The sequence below is a fragment of the Mauremys mutica genome, chromosome 10, assembly GCF_020497125.1.
Source record: "Mauremys mutica isolate MM-2020 ecotype Southern chromosome 10, ASM2049712v1, whole genome shotgun sequence".
Lineage (NCBI taxonomy): Eukaryota > Metazoa > Chordata > Testudines > Geoemydidae > Mauremys > Mauremys mutica.
In genome coordinates this window covers 69,737,488-69,763,501 of record NC_059081.1, presented here as the reverse complement: position 1 = coordinate 69,763,501, position 26,014 = coordinate 69,737,488, and the positions used below count along the sequence as shown (strand labels likewise).

At 48.1% G+C, this 26,014-nt stretch overlaps 1 non-coding gene across 1 annotated transcript; it reads right to left on the bottom strand.

The window, feature by feature from the left end:
* Positions 1-24,836: 24,836 nt before the first annotated feature.
* Positions 24,837-24,918, bottom strand: TRNAL-CAA. The gene has a single exon. It is a non-coding gene; the product is annotated as a tRNA-Leu (tRNA).
* Positions 24,919-26,014: the final 1,096 nt, after the last annotated feature.

Sequence of the window (26,014 nt, the reverse complement as noted above, 5' to 3'; positions counted from 1 at the left end):
CAGGGTGGCTGACGGAGAGGAGCGGATAGGAGGGTGGCTGGCGGAGAGGAGCGGATAGGAGGGTGGCTGACGGAGAGGAGCGGATAGGAGGGTTGCTGACGGAGAGGCGCAGCTGGTGGTGAAGATTGCAGGAGAACCCCCTGGATAGGCATGACAATCAGGTGTCAACCTGAGCAGTGGAGCATGTAAGATGCACAACCCCACCCCCACATACCTTTCCCTGCTTCCACCCAGGCTGGGAGGTAAACTCTGCCGAGGAACTTCTGAACTCTGGAGGCTGCACTGACCAAGGACAGAAACTGCGGGTGGGGGGAGACTGTTGGGTTGCTGGACTTTTAGACCCTGAGGGGAAAAGGACACACCCTGAGGCGAAAAGGGCTGTGGCAGAGGGTGGCTGTGGCAGGGGCTGCGGCAGAGTCTGTGGCAGGGGATGTGGCAGGGGGTGGCTGTGGCAGGGGAGGCTGTGGCAGGGGGTGGCAGGGGGGGCTGTGGCAGGGGCTGTGGCAGGGGGTGGCTGTGGCAGGGGCTGTGGTGGGGGGGGCTGTGGGCAGGGGCTGTGGGCAGGGCGTGGCTGTATCAGGGGCTGTGGCAGGGGGTGGCTGTGGCAGGGGCTGGGGCAGGGGGTTCCAGGCGCAGGGGCGGGGGGGGCTGTGTCAGGGGCTGTGGCAGTGCATGGCGGGGGGGTTGTGGCAGGGGGGGCTGCGGCAGGGGCTGCGGCAGGGGCTGCAGGCGGGGGGGCTGCGGGCAGGGGGAGCTGTGGGCAGGGGGTGGCTGTGGCAGGGGCTGGGGGAGGGGGGGGCTGTGGGCAGGGGCGGTGGCAGGGGCTGCGGGCAGGGGGTGGCTGCGGGCAGGGGGGGCTGTGGCGGGGGGTGTGGGCAGGGGGTGGCAGGGGGTGGCTGTGTCTGGGGTTGTGGCAGGGGGTGTGGCGGGGGGTCTGTGGGCAGGGGCTGTGGCAGGGGTGTGTGGCAGGGGTGTGGCACCCCCTGCCCACAGCCCCCCCTGCCCGCAGCCCCTGCCACAGCCACCCTCTGCCCCACCCCCGGCCCACAGCCCCCCACCACAGCCCCTGCCACAGCCCCCCCTGCCCACAGCCCCTGCCCACAGCCCCTGCCGCAGCCCCTTCCACAGCCACCCCCTGCCCACAGCCCCTGCCGCAGCCCCTTCCACAGCCACCCCCTGCCCACAGCCCCTGCCGCAGCCACCCCCTGCCCACAGCCCCTGCCTCAGCCACCCCCTGCCACAGTGGCAGGGGCTGTGGCAGGGGGTGGCTGCGGCAGGGGCTGTGGGCAGGGGGTGGCTGCGGCAGGGGCTGTGGCAGAGGGTGGCTGTGGCAGGGGGTGGCTGTGGCAGGGGCTGTGGCAGGGGGTGGCTGTGGCAGGGGCTGTGGGCAGGGGGTGGCTGCGGCAGGGGCTGTGGCAGAGGGTGGCTGTGGCAGGGGCTGTGGGCAGGGGATGTGGCGGGGGGGCTGCGGCAGGGGTTGTGGCAGAGGGTGGCTGTGGCAGGGGGTGGCTGTGGGCAGGGGCTGGGGCTGTGGGCGGGAGACACAGACACTCACACACGCGGGGACAGGTGTACCGACAGAAACATGAACCGCTCCCGATTCGCTACTTTGGCTGCACTGAGCATGCGCGGCCGAACTGAGCATGCCCAGTAACCTCTGCTGTCGCCACTGCCCTCGCTCTGCCCTCACTTCTACTCACGATTTGCTGCCTGCTCTTTGGGGGCGTTTAAAATGCTCAAGGGGGCAAATCGCAGCGGGGGGGCTGCCAGGGTCTGAGCGGGGGACAGAAATTTACTGGCCAGAAGGGTTCAAGCTGCTGTAGGCAGCGGCAGGAGAGAGGCTGAAGGGGAAAAATCGGGGGTGGGGGGTGGTAGCCGCGGTTAAGCCCAGGGGGGAGATGCTGCCAGACCCTGTGCGGGGACAAAACCCCCGTTTAGGGAGGGGGTGGGGGGAGACAGTGGCCCCTCGGGATGAGCCACCTGCTGCGCTCGCAGATCTGGGGGTGTCGGGGCTGTGGGGGGTGCACAGGCTGTTTTCAGTTCTGCCCCTTGTCAGCCCAGGCGCAGGGGGCGGGTTCCTGGGGCTGGGTCTTAAAGGCACAGGCAGCCCGATTCCTACACTGTCAAAGCGTAGACAGCGCGGCTCCTCTCTATCCTATACAAGTGCTGCGGGGCTGTTACTGCTCCAGCCAGGAGACTGAATGCCGGGAAATATTGTAAAGACGCCCCCTCCCTCCCTCAAACTCTGCCTCTCACATTTTGACTATGTAAAAGTGTCTTCTATCATTTTCTATGTCTATATGAAATCCCTGCAGCTCCTTTCTCTTATACAACGTGCTGATTTGGTAACTCCCTCCCAGAGCCCACATGTCTGTACCCCCTCCTGTACCCGAATCCCCTGCCCCAGGTCAGAGCCTGCACCCATCACTCAAACTCCCCATAGCCTGCAACCCTCCTGCACCCCCAACTCCATCCCAGAGCCTGCACCCCAAACAGGGCCGGATTAACCTGTTGTGGGCCCGGTGCTAAACATATTTGTGGATCCCCATGGGGGAAATGGGGACATGAGGCATGGGGGCAGAGTCCTCAGAGCGAGGGGCTGACTTGGGGCAATGGGATATGAGTCATGGCACGGCAGGGACAGCCCCACTCCACCCAGCCCAGTACAAGGGCACTGTTTACAAACCAGGAGCTGCCAGACCCACGCTGTCCAGCCCAGCCCTGCACTGCCATTGTGCTTCTTCCCCTTGGGGGTGGGCCCATGCTGCACCATGCTACCCCCTGCCCAGCACCCCTCTGGCTCCCTACGCGCAGTGCCACACCACCCAGAGACCCCCACAAACCCCCTGCCCAGCACCCCTCCAACTCCCTATGCCCAGTGCCACACCACCCAGAGACCCCCACAAATCCCCTGCCCTGAACCACTCTGACTCCCTTCACCCAGTGTTGCACCATCCAGAGACCCCCACAAACCCCCCTGACCAGTGCACTCCCAGATCACTCCCCCATCCACTCAGAACCCCCCCACAGATCCTCTCACTGACCAGTGCCCCCCAGCTGAAGACCCCCCACAGCCCTCCCACAACTGCACAGTGCCCCACATCTTCCCACCCAGAGCCCCCCTACAGATCCCCTCACTGTGCCCCCCACCACCACAACTGCAGTGACCCGCACAGACCCCCCACACTTCCCAGCACCCACACACACACAGATCTCCCCCACTGACAGGCCCCCAACACATAGATCTCCCCACCCCCCCCAGTGCCCAGCACCTACCCAGACCCCCTAGAGACCTACTCTCCCAAACCCTAGCCCCCAGCCACAGTAGCCGGCCCTGATGGGAGGTGACTGTGGCTGCGAGGCTGAGATGGCAGCGCAGCCAGAACTGGTCCTGGGGCAGGATAACTCTGGCCTCTTGGGAGTGGTGGAAGCAGCCAGGCTGGAGCAGGAGCAGAGCCTACCCGGGCCAGGCTCTCTCAGGACCCAGCTGAGCCTCCCCCCTCCCCGACTGTTCCCTGTGAGTGGCTGAGACTGGCCCAGCCTCTGCACCAGTCCCAGGTGGCTCTTCCCCCAGGGATGCAGGTGGGGCCCCACAGGTCCCAGGCAGTGGAGACAGCTCATAGCTGGAGCAGTGCTGGGTAGCGGGGCAGATCCCTGAGATGTGACTCCCGCGATCCTACCCACCCCACCCACACCCATTGGCCCCGTGGCCAGCAGCCTTGCAGAGCACACACCTCTCTCTCTCCCTGCTTTCCTATCACCAGTTATGTTACTACAGGAATGAAATCGAGACATCCCGTAAAACAGCTAGTTCCACATTGTTCTTCAAACCTCAGATCTTTGAAATGTAGCTTTGCATTTGAGATACTATATGACTGTAGTACATTTTGCACCGCCTGCATCTACACTGACATCAGGAGAGGAGAAGAGGACAAGACTGTCCCTAGCATATATGATTTTAAAGAAAGGAGAGACACACATACCCACTATCAATACAACAAGAAGGGAGAACAGTAGCTGGTGCCAAGAGAGAAGATGCAATGAAACCCTTCTGTACCCACAACTGATGTCTGAAAAGCATCAGTCACTCTGCAGATCAAAGAAAGAAAGAGCAGCCAGTTTCAGACAGATAGGATCCTTATGACCTATATAGGAGAAGTGTACTTCCCTATAGCAGTTTCCCACCATAATAAATAAATCCATAAGAAAATTAAGCAAAAATTAAGATTAGGAGTCTGATTGAAATTATGTACATTTTCAGCGTTAGTTTAGTATGAAAATATTGCAGCTACTTTTCTTTTACTCCTGCCTTCATAAAAAGCAACAGAGTTATAACATATAATTACAAAGACTAAAGTGCATGCTTTACTATAATTAGGACCAGGCAATCCAAGATGAAAACTACACCGTGGCAGAGTCCTACAACCAGGTATTTGAGGCCAATCCCTTTATCAATAGAATCCTCAACCAAAATATGAGGAAGGAGACGAGTCACCCTCAAACTTTTGACAATAGCTCAAGGTCAGACACCAAGAAGACCAGTGCCATTCGTATTCTGGTTTTGGATAAAATACTTGATCTTGCCTACATCATAGAAACCTTCCTCTCTCCAAGTCTACACCCCACCACACCCTTTAGCGATAAAGTAACCATTAAAGAAGTTCTGAATCAGTCGTCTTTCTTCCCAATTTAGGTTTAACAATAAAGCTGCAACCTAAGTAGCTATGGGAGATGACAGTGCAACTACTAGGTATTGGTGGGGGAAAAGTGTGCTACTAATGTCCTGGATATACTGGCAGGGCCGGCTTTAGGCTAATTCAACCAATTCCCCTGAATCGGGCCCTGCCCCTAAGAGGGTCCCGTGCCCAAGCCCCGGTTCGGTGTATTGGCAAGAGTCAGTGCACTGTACCGGGGTGGCCCGGCTTCTCCAGGGGACAATTTAAAGGGCCTGGGGGCCCTTTAAATTGCCACCACTGCCACACTGCTGGAGCCATGGGGTAGGGCTGTTGGGATCTGTGGGCTACTTAAAAAGTCCGTGGCCCCCGTTGCTTCTATCGCCCCAGCCCTTTAAATAGCCACTGGAGCCCCGCCGCTTCCCCAGGGCTCCGGCAGCTGTGTACATGGCCAGGGCTGTGGAAGCAGGGGAGCCCCAGGTGGCTGCTGTTACTCTGGTGGGGGAGGGAGGAGGAGGAGGGAGCACTTACCATACCGGGTGGTCTGTATCCTGTACCTGCACCCCGTGCCCTGTCTCCAGCCAACCCCTGCTGCACCCCCCCTGCCTGAAGCCAGCCATTCCTGCACTCCTCTGTCTTCAGCACTGCCAATCTATGCCACACCCCCCTATGGCCCTGCTTGAAGCCAGCCAGCCCACCCCACCCCACCCCACACACCCCTGTCTCCAGCCATTGCTGCACCCCTTGCCCTGCCTGCAGCCAGCCCCATGTCCACTGGTGCCCTGCAATTCCCTGGGCAGTAACCCTGCACACCTGCTTCAATGATGGGAGAAGAGAGCAGCTGGTACCCATGTGCACACCCTAGGATGACCAGACATCAAGTGTGAAAAATCAGGATGGGGTGGAGGTTAATAGGATCCTGTATAAGAAAAAGACCCCAAGATTGGGACTGTCTCTATAAAATCGGGACATCTGGTCACCCTAGCACACTCCCAGGGAGTGGCGGGGACCCACACATGTGAAGCGGAGTTCATTTCTAGTTCAGTCCCATCTTTTTAAAAAAGAACTGTAGGTAGTGTTAACATACAGCCATATTTTCCCAGACATGTCAGACTTTTTGGTTCTTAAATTGCTGTCAGGGAGGAATTTTTAAATCTGGAAATATAGTAACCCTATTGGTACCAGAAATACATATTCTGGCACATCCCTTAAATCAGAACTTTTTATAGGGAACCGGTTGCTAAGAAAGGAAAGGCTTTTTTTTCCCACCTTTTTTTCCTTTTTTTTAAAGTCATCCCTGCTGGGGCCCCGTCGAAAATGTTTGAATTGGGTGGGCCCCAAACTTCCTAAAGCCGGCCCTAACTAGTCTGTTCAGTGTTATAGCTTTTAATATGCTACTGCAAACACTGTAATAGAGCATTAATGTCCCAATGTACTGTAGCTTGTTTTAACTTACTGTAATACTAGAAGTGGTGCATGTGACTATTGCCAGAACGAGGGCAAGGAGAGTGAGGCACTTGCCTCGGGCACGGAAAGTGAGGGGCTCAGAAAGTCTCTCCTTCAGCGGCAATTCGGCAGCAAGTCCTTCTCTCTGAGAGGGACTGTGGTACTCGTTGCCGAAGTGCCGCTGGTCGTCTTCAATGGAGAGGGGCGGCGCATACGGCTCTTTTGCAGAAATTCTTTGGTGGATCCTTCCCTCCAATAGGGAAGAGCCAGACATGCTGCCTCTGTTCCTTGCCTTGTGTGCCAAAAATCCCTAGTTATGGCTCTGCATGTGAAGCTCTCTTAAAAGCTGACACTACAGTAGTGATATTCCCAAGCCAGCATGCATAGGGCTGGGAGTGGGGAAGGGGAGTGCATTTAGGTATACCCCCAAACCTTACCTCCCTTTTCACATATTCACACTCAAAAAAGTGAAAGTGCGCGCCTCATTCATCCAATAGGTCAATTTGGCACATTAGCCAGGAGGAAGCAAATCGTGAGCGTTTTCGACCACAAACCCCATCCCTCCAGATTTGCAACCATCCCTGGACCAGTGACAGGGACATAGGCAGCCAAGTCATTGGAAATAATCAAGGAGGAAGCCAGTGGAGAAAATGAATGGGGCCACTCTGGTTACCACCTTGGGGTCAGGGGAGTGCGCTGTACCCACAAACGTTACCTCCCTATTCACGTATTCACACTCAAAAAAGTGGAAGTGCGCGCCTCACTCATCCAATAGGTCAATTTGGCACATTAGCCAGGAGGAAGCAAATCGTGAGCGTTTTCGACCGCAAACACCTTCCCTCCAGATTTGCAACCATCCCTGGACCAGTGACAGGTGCATAGGGAGCCAAGTCAATGGAAATAATCATGGAGGAAGCCAGTGGAAAAAATGAATGGGACCACTCTGGTTATCACCTTGGGGTCTGGGGCGTGCTCTGTACCCACAAACCTTACCTCCCCTTTTCACGTATTCACACACAAAACAGTAAAAGAGCGCACCTCAATCATCCAATAGGTCAATTTGGCACATTAGCCAGGAGGAAGCAAATCGTGAGCATTTTCGACCACAAACCCCATCTCTCCAGATTTGCAACCATCCCTGGACCAGTGACAGGGGCACAACCATCCCCGGACCAGTGACAGGGACATAGGCAGCCAAGTCATTGGAAATAATCAAGGAGGAAGCCAGTGGAAAAAATGAATGGGACCACTCTGGTTATTACCTTGGGGTCAGGGGAGTGCTCTGTACCCACATACCTTACCTCCCTATTCACGTATTCACACATAAAAAAGTGAAAGAGCATGCCTCAAGCATCCAAAAGATCAGGGTTCAGCAACCTTTCAGAAGAGCTGTGCCGAGTCTTCATTTAGTCTCTCTTATTCAAGGTTTCACATGCCAGTAATACATTTTAATATTTTTAGAAGGTCTCTTTTTATGGCTATAATATATAACTAAACTATTGTTGTATATAAAGTATATAAGTTTTTTAACATGCTTAAAACGCTTCATTTAAAATAAAATTAAAATGCAGAAACCCCCAGAACCCTGCAATAGGTCAATTTGGCACATTAGCCAGGAGGAAGCAGAATGTGAGTGTTTTTGACCACAAACCCCATCCCTCCTGATTTGCAACCCCATGGATCAGGCGGCCGCAAGTCCTGAGCAGGTTACGTTGTGCGGCAGAAACTGCAACTGGTTGCAAAACGGGAGGGTTTCGAAATGTGTCGGTACACCTGGCTGGGAGCAGCCCCCCCGCCCCCGCCCGGGGACTCACCAGGCAGCAGCAGCGGGAGCCCCAGGGCCAGAGGTCCGAGGAGCAGCAGCAGCAACCGGGTCAGGAGGCAGCTCACTGGCTCCCGCAGCGCAGCACAGCGCCCCCCGGCGGCCGGGAGGAGGAATTACACCCTTCTCAGCCAGAGCCCTTCAAACCTTCCCTCGCAGGGAAGCCAGTTAACAACCGGTTCTAAAACTGCTTCTAAATTTAACAACTGGTTCGCGCGAACCGGCTCCAGCTCACCCCTGTATAAGGCTGATGCATCATCTCCATCTTGTCTTCAATCCTGCTTCTTACCTCTGGAGGGACTTTGCTACAACCTGAAGCTCTGCACAAAGGACTGAATGACCCATCCCAGCGGGGGATGTTCCAGAGACTTGATTTGAACCTGCAGTTTATGCCATCGCTGCTGCAAGCCTGAACTAAGAACTTTGCCATTGCTGTATGTAATTGATTCCATTTAACCAATTCTACCTCTCATCTCTACCTTTTTCCCTTTACGAATAAACCTTTAGATTTTAGATTCTAAAGGATTGGCAACAGCGTGATTTGTGGGTAAGATCTGATGTGTATATAGACCTGGGTCTGGGGCTTGGTCCTTTGGGATCGAGAGAACCTTTTTCTTTATTGGGGTGTTGGTTTTCATAACCATTCATCCCCAGGATGAGTGCACGGGTGATGATACTGGGAGACTGGAGTGTCTAAGGAAATTGCTCGTGTGACTTGTGGTTAGCCAGTGGGGTGAGACCGAAGTCCTCTTTGTGTGGCTGGTTTGGTTTGCCTTAGAGGTGGAAAAACCCCAGCCTAGGGCTGTGACTGCCCTGTTTGAGCAATTGGTCCTGATTTGGCACTCTCAGTTGGGTCCCGCCAGAACCGCCTCGTCACACATCCATGTGCAGAATGAATTTTGTAACGTGCACCAATATACAGGTGATGTGTCACACCTCACCTCCGTATTGGTGCGCACAACACAATTCATTCCACACATGGACAACAAATTAGAGGAAACACTGCTCCTGACTTTCAAGCTACCTGTCACATCTTGAATTTCATACATTGACTGATCAGAATAAAGTGCTCTCAAGTGAGCTACAGACCAACAGTGGTTCATAGTAATTATTCAACAAGTATTTTAGAAAACTTAGAACATTAGAGGAAATCATGAACTGCCAAGAGACAATTAATGGAGAGAAGCAGCAAGATTAATCCCGTACATTGGATTGGTTGTGACTTCTTTGCCTGATCTGAAAAAAAACCAAAAGGACCTGAGTCTCCTCGCTGTCGATAGCCCCCTGCTCGGCCAATCAGCACTGAGACTCTGAGGGGGCGGGAGGCTGAGGGGTCTCACCAGATGTGCCAAAGAATGGCCCAGGTCACCATCAGAGGAGATCACTTTCAGATCCAGCCCCACCTCTTGGTGAGGACCTCCCGCAATGAGAGCAACCTCCCTCCCCCGCCCACACTCCACACACCCCTCCTTGGTAGAGGGAGGGAACCAGGGGAAAGGGGGAAAAGAAGCAAGAGAAGAGGCGAAAGGAGGGAGGAAAGAGGAAAAGGGAAACCAAAAAGGACAAACCCCAATGTCCCCAGGGATTCCAACCATCAAATCCTAGGTAGGAAATCAAATTCTGCCACCTGAAGCCAGTGTTTCCTGGGCCTAGAATGCTGCCTGCGCCAGGTGGATCAGACTGAACAGGTTCCAAACCTCTCTCAGCCTCTTACCTTGTCAAAGGGAAGTTTGTTTTCGGCACAGTCAGTGGCAGGAAAGGAGAAAACTCCACAGAGGTTCCTCCTCATGCTCACAGCTGTGAATCCTAATTCTCTCTCAGCCCTCCAGGAGAGACCTCGCAAAGGAGACTTGCGGCAGCAAAGCCGGGGGTCTCAGAGACTGGCCTGGCCCTGCACCTCGGTTCTGCCCGGCTGATGTCAGGGTCTCTCTCTCTGTGAGGTCACCCCCTTCCCACCACCTTTGCCCAATAGGCCGAGTTCCTGCAAAAGGCCTTTGTGATGTCACTGCCACACCCACCCCTCCCCTCAAAGCTGATGTCCTGCCCCTGGCCAGCCTCGTTGGGTGTTTGAGTTCTTTCCCCTGGATCACCGCACTCAATGACTGTTCAGTCTGTGGATGGAGCCGCTACACAATAAAACATCAGTTTTTCATAAATTAGTAGCCTTAAGGCCAGAAGGGACCATTAGAGCATCTAATCTGACTCCCTGCATATCCCAGCCCATCTGTGTATCACAATAGCTTCTTTTTGACTAAAGCACCTTCCCAAAGGCTTCTAGTCTTCCTTGGAAGACATCAAGAGATGCAGAATCCATCACTTCTCTTGGCAGCTTGTTCCAGTGATGAATCACCCTCCCTCTTACAAATCTCTGCCTTGTTCCACATCAGACACACCATCAGGGGCTCGTACACCTGCACATCTACCAACGTGATATATGCCATCATGTGCCAGCAATGCCCCTCTGCCATGTACATTGGCCAAACCGGACAGTCTCTACGCAAAAGAATAAATGGACACAAATCTGACATCAGGAATCATAACATTCAAAAACCAGTGGGACAACACTTCAACCTTTCTAACCATTCAGTGACAGACTTGAAGGTGGCAATTTTGCAACAAAAAAACTTCAAAAACAGACTCCAAAGAGAGACTGCTGAACTTGAATTAATATGCAAACTAGATACTATTAACTGTGGTCTAAACAAAGACTGGGAATGGTTGGGTCATTACACCAATTGAATCTATTTCCCTATGTTAAGTTCTCCTCACACCTTCTATGGGCCATCTTAATTATCACTTCAAAAAGTTTTTTTTCCTCCTGCTAACGATAGCTCATCTCAATTGATTAGACTCTGCCTGTTGGTATGCATACTTCCACCTTTTCATGTTCTCTGTATGTATAAATATCTCCTGTCTGTGTGTTCCATTCTATGCATCCGAAGAAGTGAGCTTTAGCTCACGAAAGCTCATGCTAAAATAAATTTGTTAGTCTTGTGAAAGTAGAATAAATTATATTGTAAAAATAAGAATGGATTAAAGAAATGTTGTATGTACCTTTAAGCAGAAATAAGAAATGTTGAAATACAGGTGCCAGGAAAAGAAACATTAGGCATAAACAATGGTGCTAATGGCAAAACATTAACAGAAGATGGGTAGTAGTTAGTAAGGGAATAAAATATGCATGCCTAACCCAGGTAAACTTATCTGATTCTGCTCCCTTTGTTATCTTGTTAAGTTCTCATCCTTTTATCTGTATAAATAAGATAGTTTGTGTCTTGCATGGGGCTCACATTATCTGGGTGTTATTAGCAGAAGCGCTGTGCTAATAAAACAGAGTGGTCTGACAAACTGTGAGTCCTGAGTCTAACTTTGACAATTTGGAGGTTCCACCGAGATGGCAACCGTCTTCACTGGGGCTGTGTGATTCCTGACTGTTTTTGTAGGACGACCGTGGAAGCCGGCACCTGGGCATTTGGCCCGAGCGGTCCTCCACCAGAACGGAAAGGTGCACGACCACAGTGAAGTCTACGCCATTGAACCTGTTGGTTCCCACTCTGTTCTGGTAGGGATCCCGGGATCTGACATCAGGAATCTGGTCAGGTAATTACTTCTGTGTTTTGTCCGGACTGAGGACTGTTCTGTCTCTGTGTCTATCCGTCTTCCTGTGGAGTGTTTGAGTCTGGGTGCCATCTCCGTCCGGGGATCGGCCAACCAAGGGGTTCCTGTCCCTGTGGTCTGAGTGAGTGGAATCTGCACAATTGCAGCCGCACCACACTTTGGGTAAATCCCTGGGTGTGAAAGCAAGGGCAATTGAGGCAGTAGCCTGTGGGCTCCTTTTGTGTGTTGCACTGGGCATTGCTCTGACAAACCCGAATTTCCTTCTTGTGCGATTGGTGTGTGAAGTCCTCCTGTACGGGTAACCAGACGTCTAAGTAGGGACAGTTCCCTAAACGAACGCCGGCTCATTTTATGTATTTAGGATGGGTCCAGACTCCTGTAAGAAGGGTCCGGACTCCTGTAAATTTCTGGAAAAATGGTCTAGGCTAACTCAGGGGGATCCCAAAACTCAGTGGCCACTGTTAAAATCTTGGAACAAAGACCGAGTGGACATCTTAAAGGACAAACTCGGCCAACCTAAAACTAAATTGGCTAAAGAAGAGGTTAATTGTTTCATTCAGTGGTGGGAAGAGGCAAATCGTAGCTGGACAAAATCAAAAACTCGCCTCTCTCAAATATTCAAATAATAAGTTGAAAGCTTTATTAAAAGCCTCCTCTCCCACCACCAGACCGAGCGCTCCCCTTTACCCCGTTCTCAAAAAACCCACCCCGGATCAATCCAACCCCCTTAATACTCCCATCTCATTGTAAAAAGGACAAAAAGCAGGATCGGGCCCAGAAAAGCAGGCAAGCAACAGATAAAAAAAACAACAACTGAAAAACAGGTTGGAAGCCCTAAGGGCATAGTGTAAGGAGTAAGAAAAGCAGTAAGTGCAGGCATGAACCCCTGGAACAATACTTAAAATGGTGAAATCTGAGGTGATAAAGGTGTTATTTTGGGAGATAAACGAGTGATTTAAGGAAAGAGAGTGAAAAGTTAACTCTACAAAGGCTGGAGAGAATTAAGCAGTTAAACTTTGTGAAAATGTTAAAAAGGACCATGTTAAAGAGAGAGAATTCTTGGTTTCTTTGCAGCCATTCTGAAGGGAAAATGGGCCCTTTTCCAAAAGAATGCCTGTAAATAATCCAAATATATATAGAGCTATGTAAAAACAAAGCAGTGCAAAGGAATGTTAAGGAAAAGAAAATGTGTATGTATCTAGTTTTCTGTGAAAATATGTAAAGTTCTAAGAATCTAAACCAGCACATCTGGTTTGTAAAACTCCTGTTTTGTAGGTGTAAGATAAATTAGTTTTGTTTTTGTTTTTAATGCCACTAAAAATTCATTTGACTCTTAATTCAAAGTTGCAAAACTGACAGACCTTTTTGCAAGACACAGGTAATTAGTGTTGTTTGGCTTTGGGATTTAGCATTTAACCCTTAAGGGGTAACTTGATTCTTTATAAAATTTAAAATGTTTTTTAAATAAAAACCAAGTCATGGCTGCAATAGGGCAGTCAAAATCAGGAGAATAGGGAGAGATTCTGGAGTCTTTTTGTTTGGTTGGTTGTTGTTTTTTTTTGGTAACAATAGCAGATAAGAGCTGTAGTGAAAGAATTAAAAAAAATATATTTTAACAGTGCCCCTCTGAAGCAACAGCAGAGGTGAGGTGCACAAAACAAAAAGAAGCAATGTTAAAAACACTGAGCCTTAAAATGGCTCTGTGTAATCAGACTGTCACTTTTGATAAGGGTACATGAAAACTCTGTAAGAAAAAAGAAACAGTTACATCGTATGTAAAAATTGATATGGCTAATGTTTAAAAAAAAAAAGTTGTAATATAGAAGGAATGTGCTTTTTCCCTAGGACATGTGCAGTGTATATTGTAAAAAGGGGTAAAAGAAATACAAATGAAATATGCTACTGAATTAAAATCCTATTAGGGCTCCAAAAAGAGCCGCAATAGACTGTTTTCTTTTTCAGATCTCTGTGTGTTTTGTAAGCAGGAGTTGAAAGTGGAAAGAAATTAAAACTCTGGTGGAAGTTAATTGTGTCCCTTTTAAGACAAAGTCTCTGAGCTCTGCTAATGGCTTTGAATCCACAAGCCAAGCCTGTGTTAATGCAAATTACCTAACTGATAAAGGAAGGTAAAAACTGCCAGCACAAAAGAAATTGCCTAAATAAAAGACATGGTATAACAAGATCCCTTTAAGAGATTTGATGCTAAATGTTATTGTTAATATTAAACATTGAAATAAATTTAATGTTAGTAAGTACCCCTGTAACAACGTATAGTGTGTATGATTTTTGGAAAAAAACCTTGAAGGTAATATGGTAATAATGCTTCTCAGCTATTACCTGTGAATAAACTTAAAGCTTAACACAGCAGGAAAAACATTACAAACTTGGTCTGCTATATAAGAAGAAAAACTTTAGTTATTAAATTCATGAGGTGGTATACCTCAACAGTGGAATAATTTCCCCATAACTCTTAAAAAGTAGAACCCATTAAAACCTGGCCTGCCTATAGAACAAAAAAACCACAGGAAAATATGGGGGTAATTCCTCTGTTTTGCCTGCAATCAGCAAGGGTATTTGTAAAAGAAAGGAATATTTTAAGCAACAATCAATGCCACCCTGAAAGGGGTAGAAAAATGTTATTTTTGTCTTTCAGAAAATCAGAAAAAGCTAATACCAGCTACAGAACAACCTATTACAAAAACAAATAAGTTAAAAAAAAAAAAAAAACATACTGCAATAGCTATGAAATGTACTAAAATGCAGATAATTAGAACATAAGATGTTTTGGGTAATATCAGAAAATATTAAGGTTTTGATGCATCTGTTAAATCAAAGGAAAAGATTATTGTTTAATACCTATCAATATAACTGGATGCAGTATGTCTCCAGTACGGTAAGACAAAATTTGTTAAGTGAAGAAATTGTTGTTAAAATTGCACACCAACAGGCTCTGGAAGCAAAAAAAAATGAAAAGTTAGCCCACTCCACAGATTGCACCTGGGATCCTTCTGGCTACCTCAAACCTCAAGCCAGTGGTCTGGGGAGGAAGGGAAACTATTGGACACTAGAGGTTGTACCAAGTGAACTCCTCAAAAGTGGGTATGCTTATCCATGCCTGTTGCTCCAGCTCCAAAGCTCTATAGTAAAGACACCTCACTAGGATCCTGTATGTGGGATAAAATTAATAATTAGGCCAAAGTATTGTATAACGGGCAATGTGTGTGTTAATTCTTGGAAAGAAGTGTTTTAAAAGAATAAAAGTGTTAGCAACCCACCAGTAGACAAATGTACATGTAATGTAAGTACTGTGTTTACCAATAATCACATTTACTATTTGCCACAACCAAAAAGTCTCAGCTTACTGTAAGCACTGATTTAGCTGAGTTCTCTATCAGTCTTGGCATTAAATGGCAAACAGTTACCCATTATCTGTTTACAAAGGTAACAAAACAATGTGGGAAACAGAACCATTCATATTATCTGGATGGTCTCCCACAACTACTGGCATACTAATGTTACTACCCCTAATTGTTTTTGGTTTTAAATTGTATGTGTTTAATTAAAATGTTTAAAATATGCTGGTAAATAAAACAAATGTATGCACAGCTAAAGCCACAGGCCCAAATCACCTCCCAGTATTTTACTACATAAGAAGTGACACTGGCGATTGATAATCTTAGTGTCAAAAGGGGGATATGTAGGAGCTGGACTTTATAATGTATAATTTGATTTCATCCTACCAGCCACCCTTTTTGAATAGCAGAAAGAAATGACCCTCTGGGACTATAAGATTCTGTTTTCCCATATGCATTACAAATTGGGCCCTCTCTAACTCTTTGTTTTAAGATTTAGGTAGTAAGAGACAGGATTCTCTATTGTGTCTATGTTACGTAAATTAGAGAAACATTGAAGGCCTGGGTCTCAATGTAAATTGTCTTGGTTAATTGTAAAACTTAGCAAGGTTTAATTTGCAATGCCTTTTTGCTCAATATAAAATACTACTGTTTGTATTCTCAATCTGTTTGTGTGAATGAGGAATGAATGCATCAGGAAAAGATAAGGTGTGAAGGCCATTGTTATAGCCAGAGTCAAGAAAAGAAGCAAAAAGACTTAAAGAGTATCAAAGAATCATCAGGCACTGCTTACTACCCAAACTGCTGTTAAACTGTCTGGCATCCGCAGCATGAATACATGCTTTGCCGTGTAAGAATGCACCACCCCAGCGAACCAATCATCACCTCAGGACCACGCAGAGTCAATTTTGACTCCAGAAGATGACGTAGAGGAACAGCCTGCAATACCTTACAATCTACGTTCTCGTAAGGGTTGCCAGAAGCAGACGACTACCTAAAGCAAGGCCCAAGAAAAAGCAGTAGTGAGCCTAGTGCCTGCTGCCTGGTGGACATAAAACTGTGACTACAGTTCCCTCAGTTGAGGTTGTCAGAACCAGAAGGGCCCTGCCTCCAACATGTGGTGCCTGTTCCTCGGCTGTTGGTGTCTGAAGGTCGGGGGAGTCCACAATGACAATTCTTTTATCCAGCAGCAAGTGTGGATAGCTCAGACCCTTAATATTTCTAAATGCTGGGTCTGCAGCCACATCCCAGCCCACTGTCAAACTGATGTTCCTGTCCTGGCTATCCCACTCAATTCCCCAGACCTCACTGGAGGACCTCGTCCGTTTAATACAATATGGAACAGTAATGACACCTGGGAAGAGACTATTGGCAGTTCCTTTAACCCACTTGGGGGAGTAATACACCGGGCAAAAAGGCTCCTGAGGTTAAAAGAAGTAGTTAAAATAATGGCAAATAAAACTGGAGAAAGTTTTAAGAGCCCTGGCCAAAGAAACAGGGGCGGTCCGACAGGTGGCCCTCCAAAAACGTCAGGCATTGTACATAGTGCTGGCGGCCAAAGGAGGGACCTGTGCTCTCATTAAAAAAAAAAACAATGTTGTGTGTTTATACCTGACGATACCAATAAGGTAATAGATCACGCTAGCCACTTAGAACAAATCGCATATATTCCCCATAAAAAGCCAAGTTCTTTATGGAAGTGGCTAAGTATTCTGTGGTATAGGAAACTGGTTGTTTCAGGAAGCCCTAACTATCCTGTTTGAAATCCTAATAATTTTTGTATGTTTTCAGTTAGTCTCCTGTTGTACCCAAAATTGTGTAAGGCATGCTACTCAGGTAACTGCCCCAGAACAGAGTGCTAATACAATAATTTTAAATATTGCTAATGAACAAAGAAAAAAAACAACGGTTAATATGTAAAACCCAGTAAAATTTTGGTCATGGCGTAAGCTTGACCAAAAGGAGGGATTGTGAAAGTAGAATAAATTATATTGTAAAAATAAGAATGGATTAAAGAAATGTTGTATGTACCTTTAAGCAGAAATAAGAAATGTTGAAATACAGGTGCCAGGAAAAGAAACATTAGGCATAAACAATGGTGCTAATGGCAAAACATTAACAGAAGATGGGTAGTAGTTAGTAAGGGAATAAAATATGCATGCCTAACCCAGGTAAACTTATCTGATTCTGCTCCCTTTGTTATCTTGTTAAGTTCTCATCCTTTTATCTGTATAAATAAGATAGTTTGTGTCTTGCATGGGGCTCACATTATCTGGGTGTTATTAGCAGAAGCGCTGTGCTAATAAAACAGAGTGGTCTGACAAACTGTGAGTCCTGAGTCTAACTTTGACAGTCTTTAAGGTGCCACAAGTACTCCTGTTTTTTTTGCGGATACAGACTAACACGGCTGCTACTCTGAAACCTTTAAATACTTGGTGTTTTCTCTCGCGAAGGCACTTGCACACTGCAATCAGCTCTCCTCTAAACAGATTGAGCTTTTCAATGCCTCCTTATAAGACATCTTCTCCATCCCTCAAATATGGCTCTTTTCTGCACCCTCTCCAGTTTTTAAAACGTTATTTTTGAAATGTGGACACCAGAACGGGATGCAGTGTTCCAGTATCAGTCTCACTACAGCTGAATCACCTCCCTTTCCAGCCTCTGTTTATCTATCCATGGATGGTGTCACTGCCTCCCAGGACTTGTGCAGTCTCTCAGCCCCGTACAGTCCTTGGAAGGAACCCCCTTCAGTGTGACAGCCCTTCTTGGAGAGTCACTCTCTCTCGAGGGTAAAGGCCCCTCTGCCTCCGTGAAAGGCACTTCTCTGAGACCTGAGCATGCCTGTCTGCCATGGGCCCCTCAGGGAGTCCCCTCCCTCTGGACCCTGGGGCCTCTACTCCCAGAGGAAGAATGCAACCCCGATCTCTAGACTGCAGTGATGCTCAGCCAGTGTAAGAGAGGGGTTTATTGAGCATCTGAACATAGCACAGGAAACTCTCAGGGCCTCAGGCCTAACCTCCCTCTGCACAGTCCAGCTAGGTCTCTCCTGCATCCATGTGGGCTCTGGCTGTTTTCTCTCCCCAGTCCAGACGCCCCCTCTTTCCAGCCAAGCATCCGATCTCATCTTCCCACAAGCCTCTGTCCTTTGTCTTCTGTCCCAGAGAAACTGGCTGCCTGGGTCTGCTCTCTCTCTTTAGCGCGAGGGGAGGGGGAGAGCTGAGATTTCAGGCTGCTGTGTTATGGCGGGATTGCTGCTATTATTTGACAGAACCTGAGAATTCAATGGCACAAACAGGGGAATGGGGCAGAGATACAGCGTCAGGGACTGCGAACAGGGGCTGCTAACAGGGAGTTTCGCAAGGGAGTTCTCCAGGTGAAGGAGGAGCTAATACAGCATCTGTGGGGTAAGTGACTGTCTGTAGTGTGTGTTTGTTTGTGTTTGGGGGTTACTTGCTGTGTGCTGAGCTTGTGTTTGTCAGTCTGTTTGTTTGTTTGGTTGTTTGAGGGACCATGTGCTCTGGCTGGCAGTTGGAGGCAGGTTTGAAAGCTCGAAGCCTCTGGTAATTGGCTGAGCCTTAATCAGTGGGCGGGGCATTCACTCAGGCCAGGGCTTTATAAAGCCGCACACAAGCGACCAGGGAGCTTTGCGACCAGGGGCTGCTAACAGGGAGTTTCGCAAGGGAGTTTAGAAGGGGAGTGGGAAGGGAGCGGGAGTCCCTCACCGGCCGTAACCCCTTCCCTGTGGCCCCCCCTAAAATCCTAAAACCTATAAACCAAACTACATTCCAAAACTACTTTCCGTAAACCACCCTTTCACTAACTAGGAGACAATGCAGGCAGAAGCCCAGCAGCAGAGTGGGGGCTATCCAGTTTATTGCACTGACTGTCGCATGTATGATTACCTGCCCTGTGGGCGGGTGGCGTATGTGTGCAGTCGGTGCAAGGAGCTCCTGGCCCTCAGAGACCATGTACGGACTTTGGAGGCCAGGGTGGCGAAACTGGAGGAGCTGAGAGAGTCAGAGAGGTATGTTGATGAGGCTTTCCGGGACACTGTAGAATTGTCCCACCTCCGGTTAGACAGCTCCTGTGCTGTTGAGGAGGAAGAAGGGCCCAGGGAAGTAGAGCAGTCAATGGGAGCAGAGGGAAACCTTCCCGTAGTTGGGACCCTCCTTCCAGATGGTGCTGGGGTTGCCTCTCGCACAGAGGTTGCCTCTCCGGGGGAGGGAACTCCAGTTTCTAGGAAAAGGCAGGTGTTAGTAATGGGAGATTCGATTATTAGAAATGTAGATAGCTGGGTCTGTGATGACCGGGAGAACCGTATGGTGACTTGCCTGCCTGGTGCGAAGGTTGCGGATCTCTCGAGGCATCTAGATAGACTTATGTGTAGTGCTGGGGAGGAGCCGGTGGTCGTGGTACATGTAGGTACCAATGACATAGGGAAGGGTAGGAGAGATGTCCTGGAAGCCAAATTTAGGCTGCTAGGGAAGAGACTGAAATCCAGGACCTCTATGGTGGCATTTTCAGAAATGCTCCCAGTTCCACGCGCAGGGCCAGGTAGGCAGGCAGAGCTTCAGAGTCTCAATGCGTGGATGAGACGATGGTGTAGAGAGGAGGGGTTCACGTTCATTAGGAACTGGGGAAACTTCTGGGATGGGAGGAGCCTATACAGGAGAGATGGGCTCCACCTAAACCAAAGTGGAACCAGACTGCTGGCACTAAACATTAAAAAGGTTGTAGAGCAGTTTTTAAACTAGGAGATGGGGGAAAGCCGACTGCTGCAGAGGAGCGTGTGGATCGGACACAGACTTCTCTTAGGGGAGAGTCTGATGATAGAGAATCTCCAGGTTATAGTCAGGAGCAGAGGAATGAGAAGTATAATGTAAGGGCCGGATCAGATGATAAACAGTCACATAAAAAAGAATCTGGCACATCAGAAAAAGGCAGGCTAATAAACAGGGACAAGTTTTTAAAGTGCTTGTACACAAATGCCAGAAGTCTAAATAATAAGATGGGTGAACTAGAGTGCCTTGTGATAAAGGAGGATATAGATATAATAGGCATCACAGAAACCTGGTGGACTGAGAGCAATCAATGGGACACAATCATTCCGGGGTACAAAATATATCGGAAGGACAGAACAGGCCGTGCAGGGGGAGGAGTGGCACTATATGTTAAAGAAAGTGTAGATTCAAATGAAGTAAAAATCTTAAGCGAATCCACAGGTTCCATAGAGTCTCTATGGATAGAAATTTCATGCTCTAGTAAAAATATAACAGTAGGGATCTATTATCGACCACCTGACCAGGACAGTAATAGTGATGATGAAATGCTAAGGGAAATTAGAGAGGCTATCAAAATTAAGAACCCAATAATAGTGGGGGATTTCAATTATCCCCATATTGACTGGGAACATTTCACTTCAGGACGAAATGCAGAGATAAAATTTCTCGATACTTTAAATGACTGCTTCATGGAGCAGCTGGTACGGGAACCCACAAGGGGAGAGGCGACTCTAGATTTAATCCTGAGTGGAGCGCAGGAGCTGGTCCAAGAGGTAACTATAGCAGGACCGCTTGGAAATAGTGACCATAATACAATAGCATTCAACATCCCTGTGGTGGGAAGAACATCTCAACTGCCCAACACTGTGGCCTTTAATTTCAAAAGGGGGAACTATACAAAAATGAGGGGGTTAGTTAGACAAAAGTTAAAAGGTACAGTGACTAATGTGAAATCCCTGCAAGTTGCGTGGGCCCCTTTTAAAGACACCATAATAGAGGCCCAACTTCAATGTATACCCCAAATTAAGAAAAACAGTAAAAGAACTAAAAAAGAGCCACTGTGGCTTAACAACCATGTAAAAGAAGCAGTGAGAGATAAAAAGACTTCCTTTAAAAAGTGGAAGTCAAATCCTAGTGAGGCAAATAGAAAGGAGCACAAACACTGCCAACTTAAGTGCAAGAGTGTAATAAGAAAAGCCAAAGAGGAGTTTGAAGAACGGCTAGCCAAAAACTCCAAAGGTAATAACAAAATGTTTTTTAAGTACATCAGAAGCAGGAAGCCTGCTAAACAACCAGTGGGGCCCCTTGATGATCAAAATTCAAAAGGAGCGCTTAAAGATGATAAAGTCATTGCGGAGAAACTAAATGGATTCTTTGCTTCAGTCTTCACGGCTGAGGATGTTAGGGAGATTCCCAAACCTGAGCTGGCTTTTGTAGGTGACAAATCTGAGGAACTGTCACAGATTGAAGTGTCACTAGAGGAGGTTTTGGAATTAATTGATAAACTCAACAGTAACAAGTCACCGGGACCAGATGGCATTCACCCAAGAGTTCTGAAAGAACTCAAATGTGAAGTTGCGGAACTATTAACTAAGGTTTGTAACCTGTCCTTTAAATCGGCTTCGGTACCCAATGACTGGAAGTTAGCTAATGTAACGCCAATATTTAAAAAGGGCTCTAGGGGTGATCCCGGCAATTACAGACTGGTAAGTCTAACGTCGGTACCGGGCAAATTAGTTGAAACAATAGTAAAGAATAAAATTGTCAGACACATAGAAAAACATAAACTCTTGAGCAATAGTCAACATGGTTTCTGTAAAGGGAAATCGTGTCTTACTAATCTATTAGAGTTCTTTGAAGGGGTCAACAAACATGTGGACAAGGGGGATCCGGTGGACATAGTGTACTTGGATTTCCAGAAAGCCTTTGACAAGGTCCCTCACCAAAGGCTCTTACGTAAATTAAGCTGTCATGAGATAAAAGGAAAGGTCCTTTCATGGATTGAGAACTGGTTAAAGGACAGGGAACAAAGGGTAGGAATTAATGGTAAATTCTCAAAATGGAGAGGGGTAACTAGTGGTGTTCCCCAAGGGTCAGTCCTAGGACCAATCCTATTCAATTTATTCATAAATGATCTGGAGAAAGGGGTAAACAGTGAGGTGGCAAAGTTTGCAGATGATACTAAACTACTCAAGATAGTTAAGACCAAAGCAGATTGTGAAGAACTTCAAAAAGATCTCACAAAACTAAGTGATTGGGCAACAAAATGGCAAATGAAATTTAATGTGGATAAATGTAAAGTAATGCACATTGGAAAAAATAACCCCAACTATACATACAACATGATGGGGGCTAATTTAGCTACAACGAGTCAGGAAAAAGATCTTGGAGTTATCATGGATAGTTCTCTGAAGATGTCCACGCAGTGTGCAGAGGCGGTCAAAAAAGCAAACAGGATGTTAGGAATCATTAAAAAGGGGATAGAGAATAAGACTGAGAATATATTATTGCCCTTATATAAATCCATGGTACGCCCACATCTCGAATACTGTGTACAGATGTGGTCTCCTCACCTCAAAAAAGATATTCTAGCACTAGAAAAGGTTCAGAAAAGAGCAACTAAAATGATTAGGGGTTTAGAGAGGGTCCCATATGAGGAAAGATTAAAGAGGCTAGGACTCTTCAGTTTGGAAAAAAGAAGACTAAGGGGGGACATGATAGAGGTATATAAAATCATGAGTGATGTTGAGAAAGTGGATAAGGAAAAGTTATTTACTTATTCCCATAATACAAGAACTAGGGGTCACCAAATGAAATTAATAGGCAGCAGGTTTAAAACAAATAAAAGGAAGTTCTTCTTCACGCAGCGCACAGTCAACTTGTGGAACTCCTTACCTGAGGAGGTTGTGAAGGCTAGGACTATAACAATGTTTAAAAGGGGACTGGATAAATTCATGGTGGCTAAGTCCATAAATGGCTATTAGCCAGGATGGGTAAGAATGGTGTCCCTAGCCTCTGTTCGTCAGAGGATGGAGATGGATGGCAGGAGAGAGATCACTTGATCATTGCCTGTTAGGTTCACTCCCTCAGGGGCACCTGGCATTGGCCACTGTCGGTAGACAGATACTGGGCTAGATGGACCTTTGGTCTGACCCGGTACGGCCTTTCTTATGTTCTTATGTTCTTATGGAGTGAACTGGAGAAAATACAGGAAGGATTTCTAGCAAGGGCGCCTTGTAACTAACCAGAATGAAGAATATTCTCTGCCCCCCTCGTCTAACTCTGGGCCTGACGCTCTCCCATGCTGAGGCCCCTTGCCCTGTGTCTGGCCGTGTCTGGGGGCTTCATGCCCCGGTAGAGCCCCGAAGGTAAAGGTGTGATGTAGCCTCAGCCCCAAGAACACTCAGGCCCATGTCACTTTCATCCTGGGTTTCAGATGAGTGACCCCTAGAAGTTGGGGGGCCACCGGTGCCCAGACCATGGCCCGGCCACAGAGGCCCCGCCCCTGCTCAACCTCTTCCCCCGAGGCCCCGCCCACCCACTGTTCACTGCCCTCCGCCCCCTCCCCCATGACCCCCTACCTGCCCCTCACTCTTCCCCCAAGACGCCACTCACCTGCTGCTTGCTCCTCCCCTAAGGGGGGCTGCCAGGGGGCCATGGGGCCAAGCACCCATCACTTTTTCCTACCTTAGATGAGCAGGGGGTGGGGGGTCCTTGGGGAAGGAGGCGGAGCAGGGGCAGGAAGAGGCAGAAAGAGGGAGGGGTGTGACGGTGCTGCCCGTGGGAGCCAGCTGAGGTCACTCAATCAGGGTGAACTGCAAACCAAACGGGGCAGTCAAACCCCAAACGCTGGTGGTTATTTCAATACTTAGATTTACCAACCAGCACAAAACAGCTTCTACAGTACCTTACTGGTCACTTAGAAGTCCAAACCACGCAGTTCCCTTAAAGTGCCCAGCCTCAGGCCTCCGTCCAGACACACCTGTCAGATATGATGATGATTCCTGAGAATCTTACTTCATCATATAAAAGAAAAGATTCTTCCAATCCCAAAGGATCAGCCACATACCCAGGTTCAATTATAACTTAGATCTTACCCAAAATACACGCCACAGCCAATTCTTATTAACTAAGCTAAAATTTATTAAAAAAGAAAAGAGAGAGAGGGTTGGTTAAAAGATTAATCTACAGACAGACTTGAATTCAATTCTTGAGGTTTAGATACACAGCAGAGATGAGCTTATAGTTGCCAAAAGTCCTTTTAGAAATAGTCCATAGGTTATAGTCCAATGTCCATATTCAGGGTGGCTCCAGTCAATGACTGGGGATCTCAATCCTTATGGCTTAAGGTTTCCCCCTCTTGAAACCCAAAGCAGATCTGAGATGAAGAAGGATCGTGCCCCAGACTTCTTATACATTTTCAGCAGCCTTTAGGCCTGAGAAAACAATAGGCTTAACTCCTTCTCCCAAACATCCTGGCAATTAGCACAGAGTAATTTATCCATTAACAGTTCAGATACAGATTAGCACAACCTTCAAAGAGACACATAGACAATAATACTATTTCACTCAAGTATCATCCTAAATGTTAATATTCCTTTTTTGATCTTTGAATTAAAACTATAGCAATAGACAAGACTTGTTTGCTGACATCACAAGACCTGAGCAAACATCTACCCTTCTACCTCTAACAATGCAGACTTGCATTTCAAAGCTGTAGTCATTTACAAATCTTCCTAACCAGTCCTCAAGGTTCACCCATGGGTCAGGTTAGTCTGTGAGTTACTTAACTCTTTCTGGCCCTGTCACCTTTCAATGAGATATTATATCACACTCATAACGTCACAAGGGGGCTCGGGGGAAAAGGCCCAGCGGGGGTGGGGCGCAGGCCTTGGGGGAAGAGGCGGAGGGGGGATGAGAGGAGGCAGAGCAGGGCATCGGGTTAAGAGGCAGAGCGGAAAGGGGTGCAGGTTGGGCCCCCACTTCTCTGGAGCTTCGCTTCCAGCACTCAAAAGATGACAATGGGCCCACGGAGGGGTGACTCGCCCCACATCCCCAGTGTTCCCCCCTGCATGGGCGGCCGTTTGGGGGAGGCTCAGCCACCCCTGGCCTCTTAGACGGGCTGTGGCTAAAACACTGGCCTTGCTGTGAGCAGGATTTGAACCTGCGCAGGGAAACCCTCTTGGATTTTGAGTCCAACACCTTAGCCACTCGGCCATCATAGCTATGTGCAAAGCAGGCCCCTAAGGCCAGAGAAACGCCCAGGCCTGATGTCATCTGAACTGCAGAATTCAAACAGCAAACTTGGCTCCCAAAGCACCAGGGGGAATTTGGGGCTCTCGTTCCTTCGCCGTGTGGTTAAGCACCAAACCAGCACCCTCCTGTGGGGTCTGTCATTGTTCCTCTCCACACTGTAACGATCGAGACAGGGAGAGGTCAGACAGTGAGGTAGAATCCAGCTCTGCCCCCAACCAGCTCCCGGCTCTATCCGCCAATGGACTGACTTTCTCGCTGGATTAAACTGTTTGTATTGGACTCTTTTCTCTCTGTATAAACAGGACTAAGCCACGACTGGACTGTCCAACAGGAGAATGGGCCATGGCTCCCTTCCCCTGGACCCTGGATTTCTCACCACTTCAGAGAAACTTGTTAGTGGAAAAATGAATCACATTCAAATGACTACAGATTATGAACCGTTTGCTGTTGCCTTGGAACATGGCCCCACCCAGCCTTTTCCCCTGAGTCAGGAATGATAATTTATTGGTTCACTCTGATTTGTTTCAGTTTTATGTTAGCATCTATTGCCACTAATTGGTCAGAGCCCGTCACTTCCGGAAGTCTGAAACGTTTCCCCCCTAGCTCCCTTCTCGGTACCTTTGATTTTCCTCAGTCTCCTTCAGAGCACTGGTTTTCTTGGCACCAATAACCAAGACTGATTTCCAGATCAGGAGATGTGTCCTCCAGCTGCTGGAACTTCCCTGTTTCACACCTAGAAAGAAACAGGTTTTTCCCCATTAATCATTATCATATTTTATTGTCGTATTTTACTCTGAATTTCTTGCCCGTGACAAATGCTGAATTGAGGGACTGGAGAATGAGTCTCTGTGTATCCAGCCACAGAATAGCTGCAGCCCCAGCAATGGCTGTGCAAGCTTCCCCGAGGTGTCCTGTCAATGTGCTTCACACCGATTTACCGAGACCAGCTCTGGGGACAGGATGAGTTCGGTCCCGTGGGCAATTCACTTCTCAGCCTCCATGCTTTGATGGCCAATAGATTCCAGTGTTCCTGCTGGTCATTGCTCTGTGGCCATCTGCCCACAT